This window comes from Kogia breviceps, chromosome 11 (assembly GCF_026419965.1).
Source record: "Kogia breviceps isolate mKogBre1 chromosome 11, mKogBre1 haplotype 1, whole genome shotgun sequence".
NCBI lineage: Eukaryota > Metazoa > Chordata > Mammalia > Artiodactyla > Physeteridae > Kogia > Kogia breviceps.
This window is the reverse complement of record NC_081320.1, coordinates 28403082-28416868: the sequence shown is the minus strand read 5'-3', so window position 1 is coordinate 28416868 and position 13787 is coordinate 28403082.

Here is a 13787-nt window from a genome sequence, read left to right as displayed (position 1 = left end):
GCAGTGACAGACCACCCAGCACTCTCTAGACAGATCTAAGCACTGCTAGTTGCTAGAGCAGTCTATATCAAATTCAGAATCTGACTCCCTGGCAGGCATCAGTCCCAGTCTGCCTTCTGGAATGGTACACCCCACGGCACACCTCATCTCTTTTCCATCTCGTCCTCAGACCCCGAATGGCCTTGAACGATGCTCTGCGGGCTTTGTTAGCTCTTCACAAGCTAACAAAGTGAAGGCTTTTAAGGAGAGGAGTGGCATGACTGATCACATTCCCCATGATCACGGTGACTGCTGGATGAAAAACAGACTGTGGGGGCCACGGTAGACACAGGCAGATCAGTTAGGAGAAGGCTCTTCAGTCACCGATGTCAGAGATGATGGTGGCTCAGGATGGAGAGATAGTAGGGGAGGTGGTGAGAAGTGGGCACATTCTAAAGATATTTTGAAGGTAGAGCAACAGGAGTAAAATGAAGAAAATCAAAATCCCATGTTCCAGAGATAACTGTTACTTTATTTATTCTAAGCAAACATGGTCCCCTCTAAAAACCACAAAGCTTGCCAAGGATACTCTTCTCAGAGGTACTAACTCTTTACTCCTCACCCTACTCCAGCCTGGCCTCCCCCTCTGCCACTCTCCCAAAACTGCTCTGATTAAAGTCACCAATTCCCTCGAAGTTGCTCAACCTATGAGACACTGACCTGTCTGTCCTCAATCTTGTTTGGCTGGCAGCACATGGCATGGTTGAGCCTCCCCTCTTCCTTGATCTCTCTCCTCCCTGGGTTCGTCGACCGCACACTCTCCCAGTTTTTCTCCCTACCCCTGCTTTTCACACTCTTGCTGGTTTCACCTCTTCTTCTCACATGTTGAGGGTGCACCTTAGTCGGGGACCCTCTTCCCTTCTAATTTCACACATCCTCCCTCACAAATTTATTCACACCCATGGTTTAAAATATTGGCCATGACCATCTCCAAAGGCATCCCAATCTCACAACAATTGCGCAAAACACATCCCCACTCGGATGTCTTAAGGGCATCTTCTACTCAACATATAGTAAACAAAGCCTTGATCTTCCCTCCAAAGTCCTGTCCTCTGTCTCCATTTCTTTGTTCAACAGACACTTACTGAGACCCAAAGATATGCCAAGCACTGGTAGGCACTAGTCATAAAATGATGAGGCAGGAGGGAAAGGTCCTTTAGAACACAGGGTTACAAAAAGGGAACTTACAAATATGTATGAAATTAAAACTGTGTATGGTGCTAAGAAGGAACAGTTATGTAATGCTGTGGGAGACTATGGCAGCAGGGAAGAGACTGATGGGGCTTAAGGAGGGCCTCCCTAAAGAAATAATCTCTGGGGACTTCCCCGGTGGCACAGTGGGTCAGAATCCGTCTGCCAGCACTATTTACAATAGGCAGGACAGGGAAGGACCCTATGTGTCCATCGACAGACGAATAGATAAAGAAGACGTGGCACATGTATACAATGGACGACTACTCAGCCATAAAAAGAAATGAAACTGAGTTATTTGCAGTGAGGTGGCTAGACCTAGAGTCTGTCATACAGAGTGAAGAAAGTCAGAAAGAGAAAAACAAATACCGCATGCTAATAAATATATATGAAATCTTAAAAAAAGGTTCTAATGAACCTAGGGGCAGGGCAGGAATAAAGACGCAGACATAGAGAATGGACTTGGGGACTCAGGGAGGGGGAAGGGTAAGCCGGGAGGTAGTAAGAGAGTAGCATTGACAACTATACAACACCAAATGTACAATAGCTAGCTAGTGGGAAGCAGCTACACAGCTCAGGTAGATCAGCTCAGTGCCTTGCGACCACCTAGAGGGTTGGGATCAGGAGGGTGGGAGGGAGACGCAGGAGGGAGGGGATGTGGGGATATACGTATGCATGCAGCTGATTCACTTTGTTATACAGCAGAAACTAACACACCAGTGTAAAGCAATTACACTGCAACAAAGATGTTTAAAAACAAAAACAAAAAATACAATCCACTTGGCAAGGCAGGGGACACGGGTTTTCAACCTGGTCTGGGAAGGTCTCACATGCAACGGAGCAAGTAAGCTCGCGAGACACCACTACCGAGCGCACGCGCCACAACTACTGAGGACCACGTGCATAGAGCCCATGCACCGCAACATGAGAAGCCACTGCACTGAGAAGCCCGTGCACGGCAATGAAGAGAAGCCCCGGCTCGCCGCAACTACAAAAAGCCCACGCCCGGCAACGAAGCCCCATGGCCACCAAAAATTAATTAATGAATTAATTCATTAATCAATTAATGAAACCTTATATTACAAAAAGAAAAAAAATGAAAAGCAATAATATCTGCTGGAATTCCCCGGTGGTCCAGTGGTCATGACCCCGTGCCTCCACTTCAGGGGGCCTGGGTTCAATCCCTGGTTGAGGAACTGAGATCCTGCAAGCTGGCATCACAGCCCAAACAAAAATGCAATAAAATAAAATACAACTAAATAAAACAAGAAAGCATCTCTGATTCAAGGTCTAAAGGGTGAGAAGGTGTTTATCAGGCCAGTATAGGGGCAGAAAACGTTTCCCATTTCAGTAAGTAGCACCTCCATTTACCCAATTCCACATCCTTAACCCACATTCCCCACATCCAATTCATCACTAACTCCTATTCACCTCCAAGCCATCACTAACCTTCCAAATAGGACTCTAACCTGCCTGCTTTACTCCACCTCCAAGGCCACCACTGTGCACAAAGCCAGTCTCCTAATGAGTCTCCCCAAATCCAGTCCTGCCCCCTCCTAGCCATTCTCTTACACTAGCCAGTATGGTGTCTGAAAAAGGCATCTCTGCCAACCCCACTTCTCTCTTTATACCCTGCAATGGCTTCCCACCAAGTTTAGGATAAATCCCAAATAGATGACGGACTACAGGGTGAATGACAAGAAGGAGGTAGGGTGTGAGGTTAGAGAGAGGGATGAAGGGTCTAGGCAAACAGCGAAAAGGGCTGAAAAGAAAATGATCAGCACCTGCACAACAGTCCTGATGCAGGAAGGAAAATGCAGGAATAGTGAAGGAATACCAATAGCCACTTTTTATTTCTGCAATGCCTTTGCAATTCCCAAAGTGCTTCATCGATAACTGTGATTCTGAAACCTCGCTGTACATTAGAATCATCTGGAGAGATTTTAAAAACTACCAATGGCCCGGCCTCAACCCAAGCCTATTAAATCAGAATATACACTTCACTGTATTGCATTTTATTCCCTGCCCCCAAACATCCATTAAGCCCCAGGAGAAGGAAAAGGGGATGTGACTAGCAAGAGATAGAAAATTCCTGCACAACAATGGCCATGGCAAGCTTAGGCACTTTTGGTGAAATCTCTCTGGGAAGTACTGGCAGCGGAAGAAAAGGCAAACTGACACAGTATTGCCTGGTGTGCATTTCCAGCCTCTGCCTTCTTTCTCATCTCTTGGTGGCAGGTGGAGGAAGAGGCGAAAAGGTTAAACATTTTTACAAAACCGGCAGAAGAAGCTTATAGCATCCTCTCACTATCTCTGCATAGGTTCTGACCTCTGCAGCACTATAAAAGCTTTGCCCAAAGTAATGAACAGCTGAAAGTCAAATGTAATACTTCATCAAACGACTTAAAAATGCTTGTACACTGACTGGAAAGGGTTAAGTTGCAGAGAACACAAATGGACCCAGAGCAACTTTTGCCAAAATAGAATATTGTGCTCTATGTACAGCCATACCTCTTTTCCATATGAGCAAACAGTCAGAAAGATAAAAGAACTTGGTCCAACTCACACAAGTAAGTAGGATAGATTCTGGTCTGTCTGTCCTAAGCGTTGTGTTCTTTAACCACCAGGCTAGCTTTTCTCAAATCTGATTCATGCATACAATTACTATACACCTCTGTTTGCCTTGAATATTCCCTGCTTCTACATATGCCTGCTGCAGTTTTAAATATTGCCCACTTTGACTCCCCAAAGCAACCGAGAAGACACAATAATTTGGTCACTCTATACATGGACCACTGTTGTGCGACTGCCCAGGAAGCTTATTAAAAAAGTGCAGCTTAGGGCTTCCCTGGTGGCGCGGTGGTTGAGAGTCCGCCTGCCGATCCAGGGGACTCGGGTTCGTGGCCCGGTCTGGGAAGTTCCCATGTGCCGCAGAACGGCTGGGCCCGTGAGCCATGGCTGCTGAGCCTGCGAGCCCGGAGCCTGTGCTCCGCTACTGGAGAGGCCACAACAGCGAGAGGCCTGCGTTCTGAGAAAAATAAATAAATAAATAAAATATGTTTTTAGACCTGAATGTATTATCTTTTCTTTCCTTCTAAGGTGCTATTATTTTTGTTCCAAGCATTATCAGTCTACTAGTGACCCTAAACTAAAAATTTCAGAATTACATTTGACCCCTATTCTTGCTTCTGCTTTTCTTACATCATCATCAAGTATATAGATCCTTACTATCTTATTAGTCCAGTATCTTTGCTGCTCTCCCTGGTTCTAATTTTTACTTCCCAATCCATATCCAGGAGACCAAATAATCTTCTCAAAGACTGCTTTCATGCTATTCCCTTTCACAGAAATCCTTCGATGGGCTCCTGTTTATTTTTACTGCCACACAAGTCCAATCTCCCTCTACATCTTTATTACAAATAACCCTCTTAAAACTATAATTTTAGACCGGAATGAAGTGAAAGTGTAATCATATAAACCAATTTTGACACAGTGAATCCATATCTAGGAATTTATCTTATAAAAATACTTGCAATGCAAAAAGATACACGTATGGGTTGGCCATAAAGTTCGTTTGGGTGTTCCATTAAGATCTTATGGAAAAACCTGAACGAACTTTGTGGTCAATCCAATACAAGTATACTCACTATAACATTTGTGAAATGTAAAAAAAGTAAAATAAATTATCCATTGAAGTGACATTGGTTTAGTAAATTATGGGACATTTATTTAAAACAATAACACAGAGCTGTTGAAAAGAAGCAAATCTATATGACCTGACTTACAAGGATACCCATTTTATATTGCCTCAATTTCTTGGGAAAACCCAACAACTCATATAATAATCCTTACTCTCCCATGGATAAACGTAACAAACTTTAACAAACAAATTTAAAACAGAAAGATAATACCTGCAGAAAATTCAAGCACTGTAGATACGTATAAAGAAATAAAAATTATTTAAAGTCCCATCACCTAGGGGCTTCCCTGGTGGCGCAGTGGTTGAGAATCCGCCTGCCAATGCCGGGGACACAGGTTCGTGCCCCGGTCCGGGAAGATCCCACGTGCCACGGAGCGGCTGGGCCCTCAAGCCATGGCCACTGAGCCTGCGCGTCCGGAGCCTGTGCTTCGCAACGGGAGAGGCCACGACAGGGAAAAGCTTGCGTACCGCAAAAAAAAAAAAAAAAAAAAAAAAAAAAAAAAAAAAAAAAAAAAAAAAAAAAAATTCAGGCAAGACTTGTTATCTACATCTTTTCAGTTAAACAGTTGCTACCTTGTAACAAAACTGTAGAATGGAGAGCACCCACCGAACGCTGGCAGAGGACCTCGGACCTCCAAAAAGGCAAGAAACTCCCCACATATCTGGGTAGGGCAAAAGAAAAAAGAATAAACAGGGACAAAAGAATAGGGACGGGACCTATGCCAGTGGGAGGGAGCCGAGAAGGAGGAAAGACTCCCACACACTAGAGGCCCCTTCGCGGGCGGAGACCGCGGACGCCGGAGGGGGAAGCTCTGGAGCCGCGGAGGACAGCTCAGCCACAGGGGTGCGGAGGGCAAAGCGGAGAGATTCCCGCAGAGGATCGGTGCCGACCGGCGCTCACCAGCCCGAGAGGCTTGTCTGCTCGCCCGCCGGGGCGGGCGGGGCCGGGAGCTGAGGCTCGGGCTTCAGTCGGATCCCGGGGAAAGGGCTGGAGTTGGCAGAGTGAAGACAGCTTGAAGGGGGCTAGTGCGCCACGGCTGGCCGGGAGGGAGTTTGGGAGAAGTCTGGAGCTGCCGAAGAGGCAAGAGACCTTTTCCTCCCTCTTTGCTGCCTGGGCGCGAGGAGAGGGGATTAAGTGCGCCGCTTAAAGGAGCCCTAGAACCGGGCGCGGAGCTGCCGAAGAGACAAGAGACTTTTTCTTGCCTCTTTGCTTCCTCGGGTGTGAGGTGAGGGGATTAAGAGCACCGCGTAGAGGAGCTCCAGAAACGGGCGCGAGCCGCGGCTGTCGGCACGGACAGTAGAGACGGGTGTCGGACGCTAAGGTTGCTGCTGCCACCACCAAGAGGCCTGTGTGTGAGCACAGGTCACTCTCCACACCGGCCCTCCCGGGAGCCCGTGCAGTCCGCCACTGCCGGGGTCCCGGGATCCAGGGACAGCTTCCCCGGGAGAATGCACGGCGCGCCTTGGGCCTGTGCAGCGTCACGTCGGCCTCTGACGTCGCGGACTCGCCCCGCCCCCGTGCCACTCCCTCCCCCCAGCCTGAGTGAGCTGGAGCCCCCGAATCAACTGCTCCTTTAACATCGTCCTGTCTGAGCGAAGGGCAGTCGCCCTCGGACAACCTACACGCAGAGGCGGGACCAAGTCCAAAGCTGAACCCCAGGAGCTGTGCGAACAGAGAGGAGAGGGGGAGATCTCTCCCAACAGCCTCAGAAGCGGCGGATTAAAGCTCCACAGTCAACTTGAAGTGCCCTGCATCTGTTGAAAACCTGAATAGACAACGAATCATCCCAAGTTGAGGAGGTGGACTTTGGGAGCAAGATATACTATTATTTTCCCTTTTTTTTTCTTTTTGTGGGTGTGTATGTGTGTGCTGCTGTGTGAGATTTTGTCTGTATAGCTTTGCTTGCACCATTTGTCCTAGGGTTAGACCGACCCATTTTTCTGTTTTTTTGTTTGTTTGTTTGTTTGTTTGTTTTTGTTTTTGTTTTTGTTTTTGTTTTTTAAAAGGAAATTTTTCTTCTTAATAATTATTTTTTATTTTAATAACTATACTTTATACTACTCTGTCTTCTCCCTTTCTTTCTTCCTTTCTTCCCTCCTTCCCTCCTTTCTTCCTTCCTTCCCCCTTCTTTCCTCCCTTCCTCTCTTCCTTCCTCCCTTTCTTCCTCTGCACCTTCCTTCCTTTCTTGCTTCCTTCCTTCATTTCTTCCTTCCTTTCTTCCTTCCTTCCCTCCCTCCCTCCTTCCTTCCTTTTCTTTCCTCTCTATTTATTCTACCTTTTATTTTGAGCCGTGTGGATTAAAGGTTCTTGGCGCCCCAGCCAGGCACCAGGGCAGTGTCCCTGAGGTGGGAGAACCAACCTCAACACACTAGTCCACAAGAGACCTCCGAGCTCCACGTAATATCAGACGGCGAAAATCTCCCAGAGACCTCCATCTCAACACCAAGACCCAGCTTCACTCAAGGACCAGCAACGAACAGTGCTGGACACCCTATCCCCAACAAAGAGCAAGACAGGTCTACAGCCCCATCCATTAGCAGAGAGGCTGCCTAAAATCATAATAAGGTTACCAACATCCCCAAACACACCACCAGACGAGGACCTGCCCACCAGAAGGACAAGATCCAGCCTCATCCACCAGAACAGAGGCACTAGTCCCCCCAACCAGGGAATCTACTCAACCCACTGAACCAACCTTAGCCACTGGGGACAGCCACCAAAAACAACAGGAACTACGAACCTGCAGCGTGCAAAAAGGAGACCTCAAACACAGTAAGATAAGCGAAATGAGAAGACAGAAAAACACACAACAGATGAAGGAGCAAGATAAAAACACACCAGACCTAACAGATGAAGAGGTAATAGCCAATCTACCTGAAAGAGAATTTAGAATAATGATGGTGAAGATGATGCAAAATCTTGGAAATAGAATAGACAATTTGCAAGAAACAGTTAACAGGGACCTAGAAGAAATAAAGAGGAAGCAAGCAACGATGAGCAACACAATAAATGAAATTAAAAATACTCTAGATGGGATCAATAGCAGAATAACTGAGGCAGAAGGACGGATAAGTGACCTGGAAGATAAAATAGTGGAAATAACTACTGCAGAGCAGAAGAAAGAAAAAAGAATGAAAAGAACTGAGGACAGTCTCAGAGACCTCTGGGACAACATTAAACGCACCAACATTCGAATTATAGGGGTCCCAGAAGAAGAAGAGAAAAAGAAAGGGACTGAGAAAATATTTGAAGAGATTATAGTTGAAAACTTCCCTAATATAGGAAAGGAAATAGTCAATCAAGTCCAGGAAGCACAGAGAGTTCCATACAGGATAAACCCAAAGAAAAACACGCCACGACACATAATAATCAAACTGTCAAAAATTAAATACAAAGAAAACATATTAAAAGCAGCAAGGGAAAAACAACAAATAACACACAAGGGAATCCCCATAAGATTAACATCTGATCTTTCAGCAGAAACTCTACAAGCCAGAAGGGAGTGGCAAGACATATTTAAAGTGATGAAGGAAAAAAACCTACAACCAAGATTACTCTACCCAGCAAGGATGTCATTCAGACTTGAGGGAGAAATTAAAACCTTTACAGACAAGCAAAAGCTGAGAGAGTTCAGCACCACCAAACCAGCTTTACAACAAATCCTAAAGGAACTTCTCTAGGCAAGAAACACAAGAGAAGGAAAAGACCTACAAGAACAACCCGAAACAAGTAAATGGTAATAGGAACATACATATCGATAATTACCTTAAATGTAAATGGATTAAATGCTCCCACCAAAAGACACAGACTGGCTGAATGGATACAAAAACAAGACCCATATATATGCTGTCTACAAGAGACCCACTTCAGACCTACGGACACATACAGACTGAAAGTAAGGGGATGGAAAAAGATATTCCATGCAAATGGAAATCAGAAGAAAGCTGGAGTAGCAATTCTCATATCAGACAAAATAGACTTTAAAATAAAGACTATTACAAGAGACAAAGAAGGACACTACATAATGATCAAGGGATCGATCCATGAAGAAGATATAACAATTGTAAATATTTATGCACCCAACATAGGAGCACCTCAATACATAAGGCAAATACTAACAGCCTTAAAAGGGGAAATCGACAGCAACACAATTATAATGGGGGACTTTAACACCCCACTTTCACCAATGGACAGATCATCCAAAATGAAAATAAATAAGGAAACACAAGCTTTAAATGATACATTACACAAGATGGACTTAATTGATATTTATAGGACATTCCATCCAAAAACAACAGGATACACATTTTTCTCAAGTGCTCATGGAACATTCTCCAGGATTGATCATATATTGGGTCACAAATCTAGCCTTGGCAAATTTAAGAAAATTGAAATCGTATCAAGTATCTTTTCCGACCACAATGCTATGAGACTAAATATCAATTATAGGAAAAGATCTGTAAAAAATACAAACACATGGAGGCTAAACAATACACTACTTAATAACGAAGTGATCACTGAAGAAATCAAAGAGGAAATCAAAAAATACTTAGAAACAAATGACAATGGAGACACAACGACCCAAAACCTATGGGATACAGCAAAAGCAGTTCTAAGAGGCAAGTTTATAGCAATACAATCATACCTTAAGAAACAGGAAACATCTCGAATAAACAACCTAACTTTGCACTTAAAGCAATTAGAGAAAGAAGAACAAAAAACCCCCAAATTTAGCAGAAGGAAAGAAATCATAAAGATCAGATCAGAAATAAATGAAAAAGAAGTGAAGGAAACAATAGCAAAGATCAATAAAACTAAAAGCTGGTTCTTTGAGAAGATAAATAAAATTGATAAACCATTAGCCAGACTCATCAAGAATAAAAGGGAGAAGACTCAAATCAATAGAATTAGAAATGAAAAAGGAGATATAACAACTGACACTGCAGAAATACAAAAGATTATTAGAGATTACTACAAGCAACTGTATGCCAATAAAATGGACAACCTGGAAGAAATGGACAAATTCTTAGAAATGCACAACCTGCCGAGACTGAACCAGGAAGAAAGAGAAAATATGAACAGACCAATCACAAGCACTGAAATTGAAACTGTGATTAAAAATCTTCCAGCAAACAAAAGTCCAGGACCAGATGGCTTCACAGGCGAATTCTATCAAACATTTAGAGAAGAGCTAACACCTATCCTTCTCAAACTCTTCCAAAAGATAGCAGAGGGAGGAACACTCCCAAACTCATTCTATGAGGCCAACATCACCCTGATACCAAAACCAGACAAAGACGTCACAAAGAAAGAAAACTACAGGCCAATATCACTGATGAACATAGATGTAAAAATCCTCAACAAAATATTAGCAAACAGAATCCAACAGCACATTAAAAGGATCATACACCATGATCAAGTGGGGTTTATCCCAGGAATGCAAGGATTCTTCAATATACGCAAATCAATCAATGTGATACACCATATCAACAAACTGAAGGAGAAAAACCATATGATCATCTCAATAGATGCAGAGAAAGCTTTTGACAAAATTCAACACTCATTTATGATAAAAACCTTGCAGAAAGTGGGCATAGAGGGAACTTTCCTCAACATAATAAAGGCCATATATGACAAACCCACAGCTAGCATCGTTCTCAATGGTGAAAAACTGAAACCATTTCCACTAAGATCAGGAACAAGACAAGGTTGCCCACTCTCACCACTCTTATTCAACATAGTTTTGGAAGTTCTAGCCACAGCAATCAGAGAAGAAAAAGAAATAAAAGGAATCCAAATAGGAAAAGAAGAAGTAAAGCTGTCACTGTTTGCAGATGACATGATACTATACATAGAGAATCCTAAGGATGCTACCAGAAAACTACTAGAGCTAATCAATGAATTTGGTAAAGTTGCAGGATACAAAATTAATGCACAGAAATCTCTGGCATTCTTATACACTAATGATGAAAAATCTGAGAGTGAAATTAAGAAAACGCTCCCATTTACCATTGCAACAAAAAGAATAAAATATCTAGGAATAAACCTACCTAAGGAGACAAAAGACTTGTATGCAGAAAACTATAAGACACTGATGAAAGAAATTAAAGATGATACAAATAGGTGGAGAAATATACCATGTTCTTGGATTGGAAGAATCAACATTGTGAAAATGACTATACTACCCAAAGCAATCTACCGATTCAATGCAATCCCTATCAAATTACCACTGGCATTTTTTACAGAACTAGAACAAAAAATTTCACAATTTGTATGGAAACACAAAAGACCCCGAATAGCCAAAGCAATCTTGAGAACGAGAAATGGAGCTGGAGGAATTAGGCTCCCTGACTTCAGACTCTACTACAAGGCTACAGTAATCAAGACAATATGGTACTGGCACAAAAACAGAAATATAGATCAATGGAACAGGATAGAGAGCCCAGAGATAAACCCACACACATATGGTCACCTTATCTTTGACAAAGGAGGGAAGGATATACAGTGGAGAAAAGACAGCCTCTTCAATAAGTGGTGCTGGGAAAACTGGACAGCTACATGTAAAAGTATGAAATTAGAACAATCCCTAACACCACACACAAAAATAAACTCAAAATGGGTTAAAGACCTAAATGTAAGGCCAGACACTATCAAACTCTTAGAGGAAAACATAGGCAGAACACTATACGACATAAATCACAGCAAGATCCTTTTTGACCCATCTCCTAGAGAAATGGAAATAAAAACACAAATAAACAAATGGGACCTAATGAAACTTAAAAGCTTTTGCACAGCAAAGGATACCATAAACAAGACCAAAAGACAACCCTCAGAATGGGAGAAAATATTTGCAAATGAAGCAACTAACAAAGGATTAATTTCCAAAATTTATAAGCAACTCATGCAGCTCAATAACAAAAAAACAAACAACCCAATCCAAAAATGGGCAGAAGAACTAAATAGACATTTCTCCAAAGAAGATATACAGATTGCTAACAAACACATGAAAGAATGCTCAACCTCATTAATCATTAGAGAAATGCAAATCAAAACTACAATGAGATATCATCTCACACCGGTCAGATTGGCCATCATCAAAAACTCTAGAAACAATAAATGCTGGAGAGGGTGTGGAGAAAAGGGAACCCTCTTGCACTGCTGGTGGGAATGTAAATTGATACAGCCGCTATGGAGGACAGTATGGAGGTTCCTTAAAAAACTACAAATAGAACTACCATACGACCCTGCAATCCCACTACTGGGAATATACCCTGAGAAAACTATAATTCAGAAAGACTCATGTACCAAAATGTTCATTGCAGCTCTATTTACAATAGCCAGGACATGGAAGCAACCTAAGTGTCCATCAACAGATGAATGGATAAAGAAGATGTGGCACATATATACAATGGAATATTACTCAGCCATAAAAAGAAATGAAACTGAGTTATTTATAATGAGGTGGATGGACCTGGAGTCTGTCATACAGAGTGAAGTAAGTCAGAAGGAGAAAAACAAATACCGTATGCTAACACATATATATGGACTCTAAGGGAAAAAAATGTCATGAAGAGGTTAGTGGTAGGACGGGAATAAAACACAGACTTACTCGAGCATGGACTTGAGGATATGGGGAGGGGGAGGGGTGGGCTGTGACGAAGTGGGGGAGTGGCAGGGACATATATACACTATCAAATGTAAATTAGATAGCTGGTGGGAAGCTGCTGCATAGTACAGGGAGATCACCTCTGTGCTTTGTGACCGCCTGGGGGGGTGGGATAGGGAGGGTGGGAGAGAGGGTGATGCAAGAGGGAGGAGATGTGGGAGCATGTGTGTATGTATAACTGATTTAGTTTGTTGTAGAGGGAAAACTAACACACTATTGTAAAACAATTATACTCCAATAAAGATGTTAAAAAATTTAAAAAAAAACTGTAGAATGAAAATTAACTGTTACATAAAACTGTTAATAATTATATACAAAATTAAAATTTTTATTTGTATCGCCAGTCTGCCCTCCAATAAGGTTATACCAACTTATTCTTACATTAAATCATTATTTGAGAGCATGTGCCCTCACGTCTCCAACAAGAAACTCTCAACCCTTTGTAACTGTTGTCAAACTACTAGTCAAAAGTAGTATCTCTGATTTTGTTTGCGTATTTTTGAATACTAGTAACATTGAATATCTTTTAAAAAGCTTACTGGTCATCTATATTTGCTGCTTTAAGAACTGTCAGACTTTTACCCATTTTTTCTAATTAGATTGCTTATGTTTTTATTAACTGCATATTCATATTAGCCTTCTGTATGTTACAAATATTAGCCCCAGTCCATCATTTGCTTTCAATTTTAGCTTTGTGCAGTATATGATTCACTTTAATTAGTCATTTTTATTTTATGCTTTCTAGCTTTTGTAGCATACCTAGAAGGGCTTTCCTCATAGCAAGATTACATTAATATTCAGCTGTATTTTTTCCCAAGTTATAGAGTGTTAATTTTCACATTTACATTTATGAGCCTTCTGGAATTTATTAGGTCTAAGTTTATTTCCAGATGGCTAGAGACCAATTCTGTCACAAGGATAATGAACAGTTTATCTTTCCCACACAGATCTAACACCAATTTTATCATAGATTAAATTCAAAATATACAGGTCTATTTCAAGACTACGCTTCAGTGATGGGCTTATCTATTGCTAAGATTTTACCATAAATTTAAGTTCTTTTAACTTTATACTATGTTCTGTTATCTGGTAAGTAAAGGTTCTCAAAAAACTTTTCCATAATTTTCCTTAGTATCATTACATATTGTTCTAGGTTAACTTGAGACTAATTTAAGGCTTAAAAAAATCAG